The sequence below is a fragment of the Lagopus muta genome, chromosome 6 (assembly GCF_023343835.1).
Source record: "Lagopus muta isolate bLagMut1 chromosome 6, bLagMut1 primary, whole genome shotgun sequence".
Taxonomy (NCBI): domain Eukaryota; kingdom Metazoa; phylum Chordata; class Aves; order Galliformes; family Phasianidae; genus Lagopus; species Lagopus muta.
In genome coordinates this window covers 17,055,160-17,070,467 of record NC_064438.1, presented here as the reverse complement: position 1 = coordinate 17,070,467, position 15,308 = coordinate 17,055,160, and the positions used below count along the sequence as shown (strand labels likewise).

General features: G+C 38.6%; 1 protein-coding gene across 4 annotated transcripts in view; it reads right to left on the bottom strand.

Annotated features, from left to right (window-relative positions):
• SMIM38 (small integral membrane protein 38) overlaps nucleotides 1-15,308 on the bottom strand; it is a 369,920-nt gene that overhangs the window by 282,882 nt on the left and 71,730 nt on the right. For all 4 annotated transcript variants that reach the window (XR_007377998.1, XR_007377999.1, XR_007378000.1 and 1 more), the window contains one exon: nucleotides 13,596-13,778. The gene's annotated coding sequence lies outside the window, so the exon portion shown is untranslated. The remainder of the gene's footprint in view (nucleotides 1-13,595; nucleotides 13,779-15,308) is intronic.

The window sequence follows — 15,308 nt, the reverse complement described above, 5'->3', positions numbered from 1 at the left end:
GTTTGAGTTGGAAGGGAGTTTTAAAGGCCATCTGGTCCAACTCTCCTGCAATGAACAGGGACACCCACACTAGATCAGGTGCTCAGAGCCTTGTCCAGCCTCACCTTGGGCTTCTTCAGGTATGGGGCTTCTATCACTTGTATATAAGATCATAGACCCAACGTTCACATCCGTTACAGCCCACGAGAACCATTTAAATACAGGTACATGAGTAACCTTATAGACATCAGTAAGACTAGGGCTGTGCTTTAAGTTTAGCTTTGTGTTTAAACTCACATCCAGCACACTCATTCAAACCTCTCAGTCTCTCTGCACACTTCTGAATCACTCTAGAACAGTCTTAAGCACTTTTAAGTGTCAGGATAATTGAAAGATAATTGGAACCAAAAGATTCCATGGAAAGAGTTATCCTAAAGAAGACTACCTGAATTTCTCTTAAGATTTGAGAGTTTGGTAAGAGGCTGCCAACCACGGCATCATCGTTATCAATCTAACCTAAATTAACAGCCTTTCCATTCAATGGCTACTGAATGATCGACCTGAAGGTCATTTTCACTCAATGGTTGGTGGATGGCTTACCTGAAGAGAACAACATTTTAATGTTCAGAAGACTTGGAAAAAAATGAGCATAACAAGTCCTTGCTGTAGTGAAGAATGTGTTCAGTAAATTTTGAAATACATTTTAATTCTTAGGTGAATACCTTCATTGTATTAATTCCAGCAAATTGTGCTGTCATTATCCATGTTGCTGAAGTTTGATATAGACTCATAGAATCATAGAATTGTCTGAGTTGGAAGTAGCTCCTAAAGACCATCTGGTCCAACTCCCTTGCCATGAACAGGGACATACATTAGATCAGGGTGCTCACTCAGAGTCCTGTTCACATGTTCTGTGGCAGTTTTATTTAACCCCCTGGATATCTGCACTTTATATTATCTATGTGCTCAGTTTGTTTGAAAATTTCAAGCACTGTATAAACTAGTAGAAATCAGCACACGATTACAGTAGAAGTACACCATTTTGGGGATTGATATTGCTTTAGTTACTTAGTTCTCAAAGTAATTTTGAACAAGTTAATACCAATACTATCAGCACAGTGGTTGCTGTTTTTAGGTATAGCACAGAGTAGGAAATAGCAAAATAGCCACACATCTCTTTAAGACAGTACAAACACAGCAAGCCAAACTCTGCTACTGCAGCAGATGAGTGCACACAGGACAACAGCAGCTGGTGTAAGGTTCCTTTATATAACATCATTGACCACCATCTCTCTCTTTCTCTTCCACTGTTCACAGTAAGTGAAGTAAGCCAGACTACAATATTGTCTGTGCCGCTGGGAAGACATGAGACAACGACATGCAAAAATGACAAGCACAGCTATCTTCCGGGGATGCCTGGCATATAAAAATTATGTTCTCCTTCCAGAACAAGCAGTGCAGAAATTTACATCATTCATTGTAGGCATCTCAATCATATGGACTGTCAGGCACTGGGAAATGGATGCAGAGATCCAGAGTTCACTACTGCTCATTTTCTAGGACCAAAAGGAGCAGCCATAAGAATACAATTTTTTATTCAAGCAATTACTCCCCACATCAGATATACCTATAGAGGAGAAAAAGGTAACTTAAGTCCAAATTTTTCGAGGGCTAATTAACCATGGAATATATTAGCTGGATACTCCGTGTCCTCAGTGTTAGTGCAGTGTAAGTGAAAGAATACAGAGCAATTTCCTTATTAGCAATGATTAAAGAAGACTGAAACAAAGAGCCTTGAGTTCATTAGCCAAGAAAACAGAGAAGCACAAAAGGAAGTGCTGCTTATATAAACCAGGCAGGAGATTGCAATCTCCTCTCCCCAGTCTCTCTTTCTTTAACTTTCCATAGTTTACTAATATTATTATCCAGGCACTAAGGTAAACTCACATTGCTTTGTGCTTTCCTGATGAATGTGGTATGATCCTATTGTCCCTGGGATCTGTCAGTGTTCCAGCTAAGCTGAAAGCAGAAAGTCATATTCAGTTGCTTTTCCTGCATCTCAAGCTGGACAGAATTGGCAGAGCTGACATTTACGGCACAAGTTTGTGACCCTTTGTCTGAGCCCAGCTGCCCAAGTTTTTCCCTTGCAGGAATTCTACTTCAGCACTGTCCAGACTGCGTCCTTCCATCATCTCTCACATTTAGGCTGGAAGCTAAATATGGGGCAGCATTTTTTCCTCCTCATTAACACAAAGCAACCCAGTCCTTGCTTAGGCTCTGAAGTCCTTCAATGCTTCATCCAAAAATTGTAAAAACGGAGCAAGGTATTGCCACGTGCAATTAACAAAGCATTTTCTAATGTCAGTTCTTCACTTTTCACAGAGCAGGAAAAAGGGCTGGGGAGAATAAAGAGTATCTGACCCAAGATTTAACCACATGTTAGCCAAAAAGACCAATCATCTAAGATCTTGTTGTAGGCAATCAAGGCACGTAAGAGTTTCAAAAGAAAGATTCACATTCTGTTATCAGGGGAGACCTGGTAGTGGCCTTCCACTACCTAAAGGGGGACTATAAGAAAGGAGAGGACAGACTTTTCAGTGGGGTCTGTCGTGATATGACAAGAAGAAATGGTTTCAAACTAAAAGGGGGAGATCTAGACTAGATGTAAGGAGGAAATTTTTTACAATGAGGGCTCTGAGGCACTGGCACAGGTTGCCCTGAGAGGCCATGGATGCCCCATTGCTGGAGATATCTCAGGTCAGGCAGGACAATGCTCTGAGCTCCTGATCTAGTGTAGGTGTCCCTGTTCATGGCAGGGGAGTTGGACCAGATGGCCTTTAAGGGTTCCTTCCAACTCACACAATTCTATGATTTGATAATTCAACCAACAATAAATGTTGTTAAGTATTAATAATTACATTTCAGTTAATAATGACCCTCTTGAAGTGAGTCCGTCCCTTTCTTACCACTCACAGTGGCATGATCTGAAACAAGTAGTCCAGACCAAATGATTGACTTTTAAATTGTGAATCTCTAAACTGAGATTCAGTAATGCAAGCTACAGAGCCTCCTTCAAACACAGCAGCCTACTCTCATCATGCCACTCTGTCTTCATTGCTGTACTTGCCCACATTCAGTGCACTAACCCCGCTCACAGGGTTAGCTGTCAGAAGAAATATCCGCTCTACTTCACTCCACAGGAAATAAAAATTGCATTTTCTTGAGTACGACAGGACACCACAGTTTACTATCCTGACCTGAAGACAGATACTGCTCCTTTTGGCAACCTCCTACAGCAATTACCAACAGAACAAAGTCATAGGAAACAGCTTTTTCTTTTTTTTTTTTTTCATTCTACTGGGTAAGTCAAGGACAAGATTTCCTGTTCTTGCCTTTTTATAGCTGATAACATATGTGGACACAAATTCTACAAAAGAGAAGTAAATGCAAATCTGTTTGCCAAGACAAAGACTGTATAATTAAAAAAAAAAAAAGAAAAGAAAAAGAAAGAAGGTTGATACCTTGTACCAACAAAAGGCTAAAAACTGGGAAATTTGCAAGCTTTCTACTGCCCATTTACTTCTGCTGGCATTAAGGGTCAAATGCCATGCACTGTGTTAAATCTGTCAGTTCAGAGGCTGACTGCACAACTCACAACTGGAACAAGGCAGGAAAAATATTAAAACATGGGCTGTTGCTTTTTGTTCCAAAACTGGAAAAATGTGACTCAAATCTCAGTTTCTTTTCTTCTGCTTACCTAAGCCTAATTTCTTCAAATCTTAGCCAGACTATATTTCAAAGGACTCAGTATAAAATTAGAGCGGCCACTTAGCAAAACTGATCTTCAATATATGCCTAACTTATGGGAAGTCCTGGAGCATAAAATGTTCACTAATTCAGTCATACACCTAAAATATAGACATATTCCAAACCAACTTGATATACCAGGACTACTTTCTCTTCCTTCTATTTCCTCTCCATTGTTCCATTACATTTTTCTTTCTTCAATCACTAATCATTCTCACCACATTCATAAGAGTCACTTAGGTGGCTCCAGAAGTAATGCCTCCTGTTTATTTTCCTGGAAACTACACAATGCAAAGAGCACAACAATACTATTCAGTACAGCCAATTCTCAGCTACAAAACAAAATTTTCAAACACAGCCATTTTCAGCAGTGATGAACAAGAGCTTTCATGCCACACTTGTAGAAGTCTGCACCAGCAGAGGTGTCCCACTGTCGCTACTGCTGAAACACATCACCCAGTGCCTCACTGCTTACACATTCACTGTTTGGTCTCCATAAATGTTCAGCAGATGTTGATGATTGTTTAGGGATGCTGTTGTTTCCACATGGAGGATTTCACCTTTGCTTTGGATTCATGTCCATGTCTGACACCATTTTGTCAGACGCCCCTCTGCTGCCATCTGTTGCACAGCAACAAAATGTAATGTAATACTGGCAGAAAGATTCAACCTTTACTATTGCACCACCAAATCCACCTCTGGCACTGTGGGCAAAAATCATAAAACAGGACTCATTCATTTCAGAGAAGCCCTCATAATAATTGTTGCTGCAGGACATTATTTCTGATGCACCTGTTTGTATATCTGAACTAAATAGTCAAAGGAAATAATTACTGCAGAATCGTTCATCACCATGTATTCCATACTACTTTCTGATTCCACTACCCTTTCTGATTTCCACTGCTCTTCTACACTACTTTTAAAAGTTACTGAGAAGCCCTTTAGGCAGGGAAACAGAATATATCATTTCCACAGAGGGCCTGGAATCATGTTGGTGCTGTAGAAAAAATGCCAAATTTATTTCCCTGATTTCAAGCTCCTTAGGAAATTACACACCAGAAAACGACAGGGAAACCAGTTCCTGGAATGCAGCTGTCGCTGCAGTAGAATGCAGGTTTGGTAAACATGAACAAGATTTTAGGACAAAACTGAAAAATTAGAACAATTGAATAGAAAAATGGAAGGAGGATTAATTGGTGAGAATTCATTAAAAACATTGCAATTCACTACTGACATGCCAATCAGCATGACTGAGCAGATCAGCAATACAGGTACTGAATGCAAAGTATCTGTCTGATCCTCAAGGAGGGAAATAAATCAGACTTTAATAGGAAACACAAATGTAAAAACATAAATAAAATATATTTCTCTCTAGCACTTTGAATTTGCCACTTAATTATGAAATCAGCTAACAAACCTGAAGGTGGGATCCCTCTGAAGGGAAAGATGCATTCTGGCCCTTATTGTTCTTGGGACACACGTTAATCCACACCAGATATATGCGCTCCATAAAAGTGCTAAGTTAGGTGTAGATGAGAATTCTGCAGAAAGAGAGCATTAGAATTATAGCCAAGCACGCTCAAAGCTATGCCAGTTCTATTCCATGACCTGATAAAAAAAAAACTTTGCTGTATGCTAACCTGCTTTCCCCAAACAAACAGGCTGCTCAGGCAACTGCATACTTCAGGTTTTGCTCATGGATGTGAAGCTGTCTGTTCCAGATTGCAATGAGCAAACACTGCTCCCAACTGACAGTTCACTGCTGAGCTACTTAAAAAAAGATAAGTTGGGAGCCTCAGTTTTCTTCTCAGCAGACAGGTGTTTCCATGACACAAAAAATCACCCCAGCGTTACATTCAGTTGCTAACTGGAATCCTTATGGGTTGTCTAAAGGAAGACAATGGGTGGAAGGGATGTGGAAACTTAATGACTCTTTCAGCCCCCCAGATGGTCACTCTAACTTGTAACTCCAGGACACCGTCTAAACTTTGTATCTCCAATTAGAACAAAAATCCTAGAAAATCACAATGTGCCAGTGGAAAATAAATTGGTCATGAGTTTGTTATGTGATTAAGCGTAGAAAAAGGGACAAATAGGGTAGAAGGCATTTTACCACACCACACAGAGGGGATTTAAGTCTTCCACCAAAACACTGTACTGTAGGAATATTTGGAATTTTGTACTCAATTTTCATATGTTTCATCACAAACAAAATCTTGGTATAGAGGAAATTGTTCCAAAAATTGCAGTAAAAATCATGAAGAAGGTGGGTTGGGAAGAGAGGACTCAATAACTAAATGTGCATATTTTGAACAAGTAAATTCATAATTATTTACATATTTCAAATAATTATTTCCATACTTTTTAAAACAGTCACATTTGTAAGCACATCTTCCAATATTTCAATTAACATTACAGAAGATAGATGCGTCCCTGTTAGTTGCAGGGCAGTTAAACTAGGCAACCTTTAAGGGTCCCTTCCAACACATACGATTCTATGATTCCATGAAGATGCTGAACACAAGTAAGTAACATTTATATGTCAAATATCAACAAGACTATGAGATATTTGATAGCAGCGATATCTCAGGAGCAAAGTATACTGACATTCAAGACAAACTTTTCAAAACCACGTTCATGATTAAACAGCCCTGCCTCACTTTCACGACACACTGAAGGGCCCAAAATCATGTCTACAAAGATTCTGTAGTGCCATAGCTTTCATCGATTTTAGTGGGTTAAAAACTAGCGGTTAAATCTATGCAGACATTTGGACATCTGACATTATCAAAAGATTCCTAAACCCTGTTATATTCAAGAGGATCTAAGCACCTTATTTTTAAGAATGTTGGTAAGCATCCAATAAGATTTTCTGAGATATCCCATGAAATTGTCACAGACTTGTACTAAACAGGCAGTGATCCACCATTCTGAGCCCATTCCTAGCATCCTTTATTCTGTGAGACCAAGATATAGATAAAGAGGCAATTGATTTTACTGCTGCCATGTTAACCTTTTAAAAATAGAAAATAGACAGTTGGAAAACTTGTAAGAAACAACAACAAAGAATATATTAATCAGACGCAGTAGAATTATTGCTGTATAAAGGGAGAGAGGTGAAGAAAAATCAGTTATCATTCGTCCATTTTTCGGAAGAAATGATTTATCCCTCTTTCCTTAGTGAACTTGAAAGGTATTTCTTCTCATTAGACTGAAGAAGTATTCCTCTGAGGTGCTTCCATCTTTGTTGCAAAAGTCTGCTTCCTGAGAGAGATGGATTTAAATTTAAACTCACAATGCTGGACACCCTTTTTATTTTCCATGGTGTCATTGTTTTTGTTCTGCACTTTAAGCTGTCTGACCTGAATTTAGCAATTTATCATACTGCCTGCTTAAGAAAAAAAGTGACTGTACAATGGAAAATGTTGCTGAGGGTCACTTCTGTTGCCAAGCTCTATCTAAAATCATTTCTTGATCAAGGTCCAGCCCATTTTATTTTTATCTCTTTCATAACAAAAGAGAAACAACTTGGCAGAATTCCGCTAACAATTGGTGGAATGACAGAATGGCTACCAGGTATCAGGGTACCTGGCAAAACATATGAGCATTTCCAGACAGAACTGTCATTAGCATGTAAATAAAAACATAACTTACATGAAGAACTGTTGTAATCTGAGTGTCTTTTGAGACCATCTCTGAAGTTGTGCCCACTTGTGCTAGACTCAACTGCAGACAAATGCAAAGCAAAGAGCATTACTGTCCTTTGCTGATGGAGTACAGAATTTGCAGTTGCCTCAATTTACAAATTACAGTAAACATCACAATCAGAAGGAGGAGGGGGAAGTTCTGTGTCACGGGGACACATTAATAGTGAAACTGATCACCTTCTATAAAGAAGTAATACCCTAAAAGCAGAATTAGGAAAACTTCCCTCACCATTCATTAGGTCCAGGCTGTTCAGAGACAGAAGTTTGCAGAATGGCAAATGGTAATATATATCCAGGACTGACCTGTTAGATATGACATATGATATCATCACAGGTTGAATGTTTCCAGACATTAGCCCAGAAATGCTCTAGGATTTTCCCTTCCCAAATCCAGGTTTGCTGCCCAGAGCTTTGGTTGACTTTCTATAATGCTGCGAGCCTCCCTGTAACTATCAGAACTGTCATCTGGATCCCTGTCAACACTCTCTGCAGCCATTTGTTCCTGATAGATACAAATCAGCAAAAACAAAATATTTTCCCAAGAGAGCAGGGGGAAAAAAAAAGAAGAGAGAAAGTGACAATATCATTCAGCTAAGATCTCTCAAGTTAGTGTCGTACTTGACATCATAACTTGTTTCTAACAAGTTCAAGAGGCAAAAGGCCAACTTATTTTATTCCGTAATTTTTCTTTCAGAGCCTAAGAAAGTAAAGTTCTTTTTATATAACAGCACAAGTCATATGCTGTCTGTTTTCTTATCACTGCTTTCCATATCCATCCATATCTCCACTCCTCAACATTTCCTCTCAAGGAGAGTTACTCTGCTCTGACTTCCCCCACACTCTCAGATTTTATACCTTAGTTTCATTGCCAGTATTGAAATGGAAACTCTTACTTTGAAAGAGAAGCAGACATATAATTCATTAAGTAGTAACTGTATTTAAATGCCTTCACGTGCAAGAGTCAAAACATTTACCTAAGAGTAACAGCACACAGGATACTCAGAATTACATTTACTTTCTATATGTGTGACTGTGAAACCCACACATCAGATTGCGGTCTTCGTCAGTATGATTTCGTTATGGTGTTTTACCATCCATTCTGTATTAAGTGTGTTGATGCATATTAATTTTCTATAGCTGTTCCCCAAAACATACCTCGTAAATAAAATAGAAAACAACAGCAGTGAGCTGAAGAATTGTATAGGGATGTTTGGAGCATCACGAATAACATATCTCATATGGAATCGCTTAATTTCATTCTGGTAAACTTTCTACATCACACAAAGATATCCAGACGTGCTCACAAATACAAAGGAAGAATTACATAGAAAAAAAATTTACAATTTGTCTTCAAATTGTATTTTCAGGTAAGATTTGTACACAGAACCAGGGCCCAAGCAATGCACGGCGAAGAAACAGATCAGGAAGAAATCTGTAATGTGGGAAAAACAAGAAGAATATGGTGTTCAGCTCATAGCATAGTGCAGTGCACCATCTGGAGGAGCTCTAAATGAGTCAGGAGTTCACAAGTAGCTTCCTTTCATAAATTTACTCAGGCACAGCATCCCATTGGTGCAAGTGCTACCTTTGTAAGCAGTTTCTGTAGAGTATTTCCACCTCACTCCACAGGGAAAAATAGGCACAATGTTTGAGCTGTCTCAAAGTGAGAGCAAGAGGTTCCATGTAATCTGAAAGGTGTGGGGAAGGGTTTAAAGTCACATTTAACTCTTGTTCATTCAGCACATCCGGTGAAATACGTGAATTTTGCTAAGAGGTAATTTGACATGCTGAATAAATACTGTGACAAATAGACTGCACTTCCCCTCCATTTTCTAGCATTGCAGACTACATTTGTCTAACCCCATCTGTTGCCAATGCTTTTTGGTAAAGAATATCTGACCTCTATGTCTGTATGTCTAAAGCAGAGCATGAAAACTACATCTGAATGAACCCTTTCAATGAAAAACAAGCAGTTACCTGCATTAATTGGCTAATGTCCAATCACAGAAAACTGACTACAAGTTGCAAGTAGCCTGGACAGTAGAAAAGCCAAATGTACCCACCTAACTCAAATAGATCACAGTCAGAGAAGGAAGTATTTCAATTCTATTCACTCAATCTACTAATTCATTATGAATATTTTAAGTCCCAGTCAATTAATCTATTTTTGGCCTAGAAATTAGTAATGACCTTGTTTGTGATAGATTGCAGCAGGAAATCTACAAGGGGCAAGAGCCTACTCATGGTCTAATATGGGTACCCAAGACATACTAGAGGTACTTTTCTTCCTGCAAAATGTTATTTATGAAAAGAAATTGGAAAAAGAAAAAAAGCAGGTCTCTAAACTCTCATCTGACTTTCTGTTTCTAGTCCTCAAACAGCTTTCAAATTATTTATAATTTCACCCTTTCTCCTCCACAAGTAATCATTTCACACATGGATGCCCACTGATCACATGTGCACATCGACAGCTTCAGAACAGGGAGAGAATGAGAAATATTTTTCCTCTCAGTTCTCGTGAAAGTCTTAATGTTATCCTGATTGAAGGATACGTTCTGTTTTATACCAGACATCACATGTATGGTTTGGTGCCCTCCATACCATACAGAAACAAAGGCTCAAGATAAATTTAAACCACAGTAACAAAGTTAAGGATGTTCAGTTACCTGCACTGGCTGTGAGAAGACTGGACTTTCCACAACATAGGTTCACACTGGTAAGTTTACAGCACACGTTAACAAAATAGTTTCCCCAGACATGAATTTCACAGAGCTTTCAAGGGATTGTGGAGGTGGAAAAATACGTTGCATTTTGGAGTATATCCTGTCTGTGCCCCAGTGCATGGAAAAGCAGATGGTTTTCATGCATCTACAGATACATCAAAGCATTCACCTCCAGCAAATGGGACCACAGACATTCATATGGTTGTTCCAAGTTACTCCGAAAGATGAATATTCATAGGTAATTGAACAGTGAAAATTATGATCTCGTATGAAAACATCATTAAGAAAAAGCTAAGCCACAGCCATGCAACAAAGCAGAATAAGTGGTGAGGCACTGGAACAGGCTGTTCAGGGAGGTGGTAGAGTCAACATCCCTGGAGATGATCAAGAAAAGGGCAGATGTGACATCAAGGTACATGGTCTTAGAGCAGTCACAGGCACGGGCTAATGGTTGGACTAGATGATCTCCATGGTCTTTCCAAACTTAATGTTTCTATGATTTAGCTCAGAAGAAAAACTCTTTTCAACTAAGGCAATTCCTCTGGCTTTCAGTGTTACCTTCAGCTTCCATAAGCTGCAAATCCATGTACAACAGCAAGAATTTTGCAAGCCTTTTCTTCTAAGTAAGGAAGATTCATGTGTCAGACATTCCCTGTTTGCACTGTCTGTGATCTCGATTGCTTTGATTCATGTACGACAGGATTTGTACAAAATCCAACTGCTGGAAGAGTAAAATTCGTAAGTTAAAAATATTCTGTGTGTTAAAACATATCTCCAAAAACGTTATGGCAGCCCAGAAAAATGGACTGGCAGGAATTTGCCAAGTGTGTATTTGATGAAACTTTAGGGCTTGTTATAAATATGTGATATGTCATAAGGCTCACCAAAGTCAACATATCCGCAGTTAGGATAATATTCCCCCTGAGCATTCTGTTCTTGTTAGATGAAGTTGTAATAGCCTGATTCTAGCAAACCCCACATTTACCAAACGCATTAAGTCTTTATTCAGAATACTTGGCAGGAATCAGAGCATTATACATGTTAACAATTATTATTATGACTTATTCAAGTGTGTTAGGCAAACAACGAGATTTGAGATAAAATCCTGATTCTTTTAAAGACTGAATTTGTTTTCACTGGTTTTGACAGCGCTGAGTTTTCACTCCTGATCTCTGTCTTTAAAAAATAAAATCATCAAAATAAGCAATAGACAGCACAGTTCTGGGAGGGTGAGAAGAGATGATAGCAAACACAGAGACAGGAATACATAGTTAAGCAAACTTGTTATGAAATATCACTATGCTTTTCTAAAGCAAAGAAAAAAATGACCAAAAATAGTAAAAGTAAAATGAAGTGTCAGTGACCAGACTATCTTGTTTCATGAAAGGGAAAACCAAGATTCACAGAGGATGTTTCTACGTCTTGGGCTTTGTGAAAATTAGATTAATTGGCAGCTGAAGAAAGAACTTAAGAATGAAATTTAGGAGCTGAACCTCTGAGAATGAACTTAAGAGAAGAGAGTAAGGTATTAGTTCACTCTCTAAGTGAATTTTGAAGTTGTAAACTTAACTAAGTTTTGTCCAAGAGCCATCGAGCAAGACAGGGGTAAGTTTTTGAACTGCTGAATTCTGATTCCCAGTCCCAAACTGAAAATAGTAGATTTCAAAATAGTAGGTACTCCATAGATGTTATGAATACCTGCACTGTTTCTGTCCTTATACAGGATGAAGGAAATACAGTTCTGTATACCACTGATTTACTTTTTTTCCAAAGCAGAAGAGAAGGAAGAACACAAAAAGGCTTGGTAACATTCACCAAAATCCAACACAGGTCTGAGTTTGCCTATTGTAGTTATGCCAAGATTTATTAAAGCCCAGCATGTGTTCACTCATTTCTATCCAAAATGAACTGAAAAGGCACTTTGCATCTGCCTTCCAAAAAAAAAAAAAAGTTTGCTTACTTGGCAAACTTTGTTTAAAAAATCTGTTTCTTCCAAGGTTTATCTCTTCAGTTCTCTTTGTCTGATTGTTTTTGAGACTTGGGGGGCATTTTTGGTTTTGTACACGGGTGTGTAGTTTTCTTCCCCTCCTGCACCTCTCTTCCTCCATCCCATCTGTTGACCTCACTTCTGCACACAGTTTCCCACTTACTTTGCCAAAAATGTGCAAAACTTGGTGCGTCTGCTCTGATTTCTTTGTGACTTGTAACTGTATCGCTAAAACAACATTTGCTGTTATAAAGAAATCTCTGTAACTTTAATTAGGCTCTTCTGCTCCATTTGCTCGTGCGCAGTTGCAAGCGCTCAGTAACGCTTCCAAACGGAAGTGATAGGGAATGGTCCTTATTAAAAAACTCTGTGAAAGGCCAGAAACCTCAGCACCACGTTTCTCACAGTAGCTAATACTATTCTTTCTGCATACAAGATGTTTTCCTAGGCAAAATACTATTTTCCTTGTCTTGCATTTCCATTGAAGCTTCCTCCTGTCCCTCTGCCACCCCCCGAATTCTTTTTTTTGTTGTTGCTGTTGTTGACAAAAATAGTGCAGACTCTCCCACAACCCCATAAAAACAGCCTGTTCCTTGAAAATTCAGCTTTCCAGCTAATGATATGAGCATCACAGCAGCTCGCTAGTTCTACCATTTTCATTCAGGTTGAGGGTCTCTACTGTACAGCTAACATGCAGTGCGGTTGGATAAATAACCCAAAGAAGCAAAATCCCATCAACTCGGTTCTCCTGCACAGAATCTCTAATACAGCCAAGTAGCAGTAGCATTTACATGCATATAGGTATCCCTTGTGAACATAACATTCTCTATACCTCCAGGTGAATTTGTTGAAGAAAATCCAGGGGAAAAAAATTAAAAATCACTGAATGAAATGCAAAGTTTCTGAACAGATTAGAGGACTGATTAAAAGATATGAAGTGAACAATAACTGAGTAGCCCTGCTCCAGGCCATCCTGGAAGAATTCAAGTATCAGTAAGGACAGAACCACACTAAAGCAGCAAATCCCCTCATAGAACCAAACCTGGGTCAATAATTGTCAAAAATGACATGTTTCTCCAGCAACTGAACACTTGAAATCATGAAGTATTTCAGGGAATTTTATTCAAAATAAAATCTATTATTTTTTGTTGAATTACATCTTTTCAGTTAACGTACCTCCTTTGGAAAAATTTACACATGAGGCAGTTTGACATAAAAATACAACATGGTTTTGCCTTTTGAAAAGGAATGAAGGCAGAAATTACAGCATAATTTCTTCTTCAATTTTTACACTTATGTGAATTTAGATTGCGTCAATTTTACTCTGCAATAAAATTGTTATCATTTCAAAGTGTTCCCTTCCACTGCCATATGTTTAAAAGACATTTTTACCTGAATGACTTGCTTAAAGTCACAGATGATTTGGAGAAAAGAAGCCAGACAAATACTAACAATTTGTTTTGATAGTAATGTTGTCTTTCAGTGTTGGAGAATGAATTTTCTCAGTTTTCCCCAAGATTTCTCATATACAGCGTGGGTCCAGAGGTGCAATCCTTCCTCTGAAGAGCTTACATCCTGAAAGAACGAAAGAGAATATAACCAAAAGCCCCATGCTCTATGTTGGCCTACCACAATCCCTCCCAGCCCTGGGCATTCTCTGAGGGCAGCTGTCAAAATCACCGAGCAAACAGGAACGAAATTAGTTCACTGTGTTCATTATTTAGTCATGAGTCTGAGTGACCAGGTATCATCTCCAGCTTTCTGATAAACGCTGTCTTTTCCTATTCAGAAACTTTGATTAATTATTTTCACCGTAAAAATGTGACATCTTGAAATCAGTGTGAGAAGTACACATTATCAAACCACAAGAGCTTTCCTCTAAAGTTCTCAGACATTAAAGAGAAAAATACAATAGGGCAATTTCTAAACACAGAGCTGAGCATTTTCCCATTTTGAACTGTTTATAAAAACTGAAATCCAGTCGCACTATACTGAAAATGAGAAGCAAGGGCTTTCAATTCAAACATGCCTCTTCCTTCAAGCATGCCTTTCACCATCTAAGAAAATCCCAAACAATAACAACAAAGTAAAAAGTTTTTGGCAAAGTTTCCAGCTGCTAATTTTGCCTGTCATGAGCTGCTATTGTCCGTCTGAGGGAAGGATTGTTCCCAACTTTCAAAAAAAAAATAAATAAATAAAAGATGCAAAATATACTTAAAGTAACATCTGTGTTTTCTGATTTTATTAAAGCGTTTTGTCTTTGTTATACAGAAATAACAAAACACTGAGCCCTTCCCATCAGTATTCATGACGTCTGCTTTTTCATACAAAACCCTCTGAAAGAAAATTCCCCCTGGAAAAAAAAAAATACTTTCCTTATAAAAAAAACAGATTGTGGGACAGATGATTGCATTGTTTAATCAAATTTCCATCTGAAAACTCTTTTCCTAGTTTTAGCTTTAGCTCACCCAGTAAGGCACAAGCACTTGGAAGCACGTGGAAGTATAAAGTAGCAGCTCCTCCATTTTATTATCTCCCTTGAGCTTTGCAATTGGCAAATGAAAAAGAAAGTGGGGAACAAAAGTACTGGACATAAATTAAGCCCTGCTTTTTAAAGTTCAAACTGAATTTTCTTTATTTTTCTACAGCTGTCAGATAAGCAGGGTAGAACCACTAATGCATGTTTAATATATAAAAACTCATAATGTTCAGTAGTACGACCTCCATTGGAGATATTAGTTCAGGCCAGTGAACTTGGAGCAAGCCAAGTGTGGAAATGTGGAATTGGGCCAGTGACCCCCACCAGTGCCTGTCATATCTGCTGAAGGCAAACTTGTCAAATATAGAAGGGGCAGAAGGAGGACAAGAGTATCCTTGAACAAGCGAGCAGCAGCAAAGCAAAGATGCCCAACATCTATTCACAGTTGTCTGTTGTTCAGTAATGGCTCCGGCCATCTCAGGAACAAAAAGTCTGGTTATAGCCTCAACCTTTCAACCTTGTCCAGTCTGGGGGCCTTTCATTCTACAGACTCCCCAAAGCTGATGGGTGATCATAAAGCTATGATACGGTGCACGCTGTTATTATCTCTTCACATGTACTCTGTA